The following is a 6,047-nucleotide window of genomic DNA, read 5'->3' on the forward strand; positions in this document are numbered from 1 at the left end:
GATACCAAAATATGTTTAATTCTCTCAGTATACGACGTATCTTAGTTTTGATCACAATCGATTATCATACGAAATATCATACGAAAATCACAGACTCCCTATTCTCGATTATTTCTTCTATTAAATTTCAATCCCCAGATATCACAACATTAAAAAACAAAGTGTAAAAAAAAAGCATTAAGAAAATGTATATATATATAAGCGCTTTTTCAGCGTAGCATTTGCAGGCGCTGCTGTGCTGCTTGAGGCACCTGAATAATTGTGCGTCACACTCCATAAAAGCGCATAAAATTATATGTTTCATTCTCTTGGATTATTGCGCTGTCAGACTTCAAATATTGTATTAATTAGGAGAAAACATGCGAATTTTTGAACGTTTATTCTGCGATCTCACGTGAATAGGAGCTTATATACAGATATATGTTAAATTTAAGATTAAAGATAAGAATAAATGCGATTGCAGTATATATAATGCAGTAATCTGTAATCTCTTTCTCTATTTAAAATTTACTATCAATTTTTCATTTTTCGAGAAATATCATTTGAAAAACCTGAAAATATAATATAATGTTCGGAAATCTCTCGTTACGCTCCTGTACGTTATCATATTTCTCTCTCTCTTCGTCGCGGCCCCGGCCAGCCCGATGACGGTAACTGCACCGACGATGAATCTTTTTTTTTGCGAGACGTACATGAAACTCCGTATTAAATTCTTATTTAGTTTATCATCCTTTTATTTTATCACATTTGTTTATCTAATTTGATTTCAATAATTAAAATATATATTATATTAATTATGTACACTTTTCGTATCGATCATCTCTCATAGTTTTAACGTAGTAAGAAAAAAAATTATTTTAAAAGTAAAATAATCTTAAAAGTAAAACATTGTAATAAAAAAAATAAGATTCTTCGTATATAATAACAGTTGATCGTTTCAAATCATTTTCAATCGAAAGCGATAAATATTTCGATGATATGATTCGTTTCAAGCGATAAAGCTATATCTCATGTAGGTGTTTCGATCAAGTGCAAACGATGATTGAATGTTATTAGGTGTGTTCCGGAAAGTGTAGAAAAAAAATCTATTCGCCTTTTTACGCACCACGCACCATCGCGTCGCACCATCGCAAATCCTAGTATACCCTATCTACTTTTCGTTATACTGGTTATACACATCGCAAATATTGCGTTGACTTAATCTGTGAACACAATGCACACTTGGCATTGCGATGCAAACATTTACGAATTTATAATCATACATTTGCAAATGATTAGTTTTGCAAGTAATAAAGAAAAAAGTGATTGATAATGTGGAATACAAGGAAATGAGAAAGATACAGCCGTTTTTAGCAACAAAAGCACGCATACACTAAACACGTATACGAGAGTTCATTGAGTTATGAAGCCATGACCGCGTTTCGAATCCTTGACTGCATGTTTCGCGCGAGCTCGTTGACGTGTTGCAGTCTCTAAAAGGTCATAATCTCTGAAAAGAGTCAAGAACAGGATAACTAATAACTTATGCGAGAACACATTCGTTTTTCAGTTGTCTATCGATTTTAAATTAGTCGTATAAATAAGATTGAATCTTAATCTTGTTATCTGAAATGTTAAGAAGTTTTGTGTGTTATCAATACGTTAAGGTCTATGAATCATTATATCAAATTTCAAGATAACAATCTAGATAATTAGCAAAACGTGTCAAATATGATTACATATTCAAGAGAACTTATTATAATTTCCAATAAAGAATGCATTGTAGTTTCTTTATCTCCTCCACGCTCCTCCTTCCCCTCCCTCTCTCTCTCACTCTCTCTCTCTCTCTCTTTCTCTCTGCCTTTCACGCGCGTGTTTATCTTATTGTACTGCTAGTAGAATACGAGATTAGACAGTTCAATCATTTTTAAGAGTACGAATTGCGATATTGAAATTATAGTATTTTTATCCACATTATATTAATATAGCTCGTTAATATCGTCTAGCAAGAGGAATCGTTGATTAGCAAGAGTCACACCTATGATTCTTAAATAATTTTTAAGTTTCGGTATTAATACGATAGATTAAGGTTTTGCGATATAACGGATTCTTGAGAAAGATGGCTCTTTCAGCATAACGTTCCATTAGCATGATGCGCGATCAGGGCGATACTTACACGACACAACGCGACAAGGCAATGTGGGGCTGACCTGACGATGACTAATCCATGCGAATGTGTCATGCTGCAAAGATGAATACGAAGGGATACATATTTGTCGAACGATTATGCTCGATTTTTTTCTCTTATAAGCAGACATATAAATATGTATTTATTTGCTTTTTATTAATGATCCAAATTTATTCGTCTGTTTAAAAAAATGTTTCATGAATTGGCAAATTCTGCATAGATTATACATTGTGCGTATAGCATCAATGAGATAACTATATTAAAGACCGATATTCTTGGGATTTGCGTTCCTGTTAAAGCTCTGTTTACTAAAACTTAAAACTTATGTGATTAAGAGTAAGAAATTGATAATATAATTAATATTATCGTATTATTGTTTGGGTTTGATTAATGACAGAGATAATAATTGTAGAAAAAAAATTGTAATTTTGCGATCATCTATACAGCACCGAAAGTTTTTAGAAATGTTTCAACTGAAAAGTGAAACATTTTATGAAAGTTGCGAAATATATCTGCAACATTTCTGAGACAGCTCTGGAATAGCGAAATGTTCGCGATTCTTGCACAAAACTTTGTTGAAAGATTGCTGAAATGTTATAGAAAGAATCTGCAATCTTTTTGAAATATTATCGAAAAAAATTTCATTTTCTAATACTTGAAAAGTATGATATTTAAATATATATTTAATATATTTTAATATATATTTAATATATATCGATAAATTTTGTAGTGCTGTGTGTATGTAAAAACAAATTTTATTTTTTAAGTTAATTGCTCGTTTAAAAAAACCCTCGATACATTAATTATATTATGTTGCATGTACACTATTTTTCTATATAATAAATATTTAATAAATATATTTTAATTGATACTTAAATAATATTTAAATTTATTATAGCAACATAATAAATTTAAATATTATCTAAGAGTATCAATTAAATACATATTTAAATATCTTTTCTGAAAATATTTAAAATTTATTAAGAATTTTGTGTGATCTGTTTACAGATTACAAAACTTATTGAAATAAATTTAAAGTTTGTGTATTATCATTATCCATTGTGATGTTAAATCGAACTGACGTATGTTAGAATATTGAATCAAGGATCCAGATAATATTTTATAATCCTGACTATAAAAATGATAATTTGAAATTTTATAACTAAGACTAAATATAGGAACTCGAATTTTTATTGATCAATTAAAATTTTTTTTATATATAGATTTATATTGTTGAATTTTAAACTAGTATTATGTAATTTGTGTATTGACAAAATGTGCAGCTATAAGCATATCTCCATAATATCATTATGCCCAGGAACCAAAATCCTTGATTTGGAAATTTGAAATAAGAAAATTTCGTAGTACAATTTAGAATAATGATCATGTATATAATTATTTATCCCTACAGTGCGAAATATTACAGCAATATTGCACCAATATTATTTTGAAGATTATAATATTTCATAAAATATTGCAATATTGCAATGATATTTCTATGTCCGCAAAAATAAAATATTGCTATAACATATGCAATATTTCAATAATTATTCTAGTTCTATTAATTCCTAACATATTATTGTTTAGCATCATATTACATTAAAATATATATGATAAAGTTATGAAAATATTCGGGGGGGGGGGGGAATTAAAAAGTACATCCAAGGCTTCCGATTCTTACCCGAGTATCATTCCTTGTTATTTACCAGTAAACAAGAATGACACACGGGTGAGAACATTCGGATGAGAATCCGAACATGCTTAAAAAAAGATTAAGAATCTCCAGGAGACCCACTATATATAACTCGATTTGTGTATTCCTTCTTATATATACCCCTGATTTTTTCTTGCGAGAAGCAAATTCTTCTAATGGCGGGGTCGCGTACTTATTTACTGAAGTGTAATATTACAACAATATATTGTAATATTTTATACAAAATATTGGGAGTACAAATTAGTTCGGTCCGTTTTTTTGTGCATTTATTTCAAAACAAAATGAATGAATCAGATCAATTAAAGTATTGTCCATCGCTGCCTACTACTTTTTCCCATCTTTCAGGCAATTTTCGAATTCCATCTCGAAAAAATGACTCGTCTTTGGAGATGATTCAATTTTGGAGCCAATTTTTGATTTCTGCGAAAGAAGTGAATCGGTGACTTGCTGCATCCTTCGGAACAACCAATAATCAGAAAGAGCAATGTCTGGAAAATAGGGCGAGTGCGGTAAAACATCCCATTTGAACGTTCCCAAATATTTTTTTACGATTTTAGCGACATGAGGCCGAGCATTGTCATGAAGAAGAATAACTTTATCATGTCTTTGCTCGTATTCCGGTCGTTTTTCTCGCAATGGCTCAAACGAATCAATTGTAACCGATACCGATTGCGATAATGGAATCGCCAGGTTTCAGCAGCTCATAATAAACAAGACCCTTTTGATTCCACCAGATACAGAACATGATCTTCGAACTATGAATGTTCGGCCGTGGTGTTGATGTTGAGGTCGATGGTAACGATTGACCAGGCTTAGCATAGTATTTTTTCTTCTTGGGGTTGTCGTCAGAATATCCACTTCTCATCTTCAGTCACAATCCGATGCAAAAAAACTTTTTTCTGTTGTCTTTGAATCAGCTGTTCGCAAGTGAAAAATCGCCTTTCAACGTCTCTCGGTTTCAGTTCATAAGACACCCAATTTCCTTGTTTTTGAATCATTCCCATGGCTCTCAATCGTACAGAAACGGCTTGTTGAGTTACCCCCAATAATTCTGCAAACTCCTCTTGCGTTTGACTCTGATCTTCGAGTAATGCCTCTAATTCTTTGTCTTCGAATTTTTTTGGCTGTCCAAAGCGAGGCTTGTCTTCAACGCTGAAATCTCCATCCTTGAAACGTCGAAACCATTTCCTACATGATTTATCAGTTGGAGCAGTGTCACCATAAACTTCGACAAGCATTCGATGGACTTCAGCCACACTTTTCTTTCAATTAAAGCAGAAAATCAAAACCTGCAAATGCTGCTTGGTTAACACAAAATTCGACATTTCAAACACAATAAAAATCAAGGTTTTGTATGAAAATCTTGATTTCAAAGCGATATAAACTGAATATTATTAATAGATGTTTAACCTCTCTAAAACCGCCAAAATCAGCTGTCACTATGAACCATTCACAACAGCTGAAGCCATCTTTAGGGAAACGGACCGAATTAATTTGTACTCCCAATATTAAAATTACAATGTTGTTGCAATATTTCCAATAAAATTATAATTTCAATATTGCAACAACATTGCTGCAATTTTTGTAATATTGTGCACTATTGAAATATTGCAATATTTCGTGCTGTAAGGATAAAATGATAACAGTTAATTTAAGAAAGACAATTTGATCAAGTCTGTTTAAGATTAAATAATATTATAATTTCGTTATTAACTATTGAAAATGATCATTTTTAAATTATTGAATTGTTAGTTTTTATGTATTTGAAATAATAAATTATATTTAAGAACTTTTGAGAGATCCAGCGTAGCTCTTCTAGTCTTTAACAAATAAGTTGAATAATATTTATATAGAGCCTGATATCGAAATATTAATTTGTTTAAACTTAAAGTACTTCTCAAAAGTGATAATTATATCGCCAACTATTTTGATTAATTGATCACGATCTATGTACAAACACGTGTTTATATACGCTATATGTAGATGTAAGTGATTTTTTTTTGATAGTGATTATGTATGTGTACATTTTATATATATATATATATATATATATATATATATATATATATATACGTACGTACGTACGTCGACTACCTAACTATATAATTAATATATATAACTAATTATCTNTGTCTTATACTTTCTACAACTACGTCGTAACGTACC

The sequence above is a fragment of the Atta cephalotes genome, assembly GCF_000143395.1.
Source record: "Atta cephalotes unplaced genomic scaffold scaffold00085, whole genome shotgun sequence".
Lineage (NCBI taxonomy): Eukaryota > Metazoa > Arthropoda > Insecta > Hymenoptera > Formicidae > Atta > Atta cephalotes.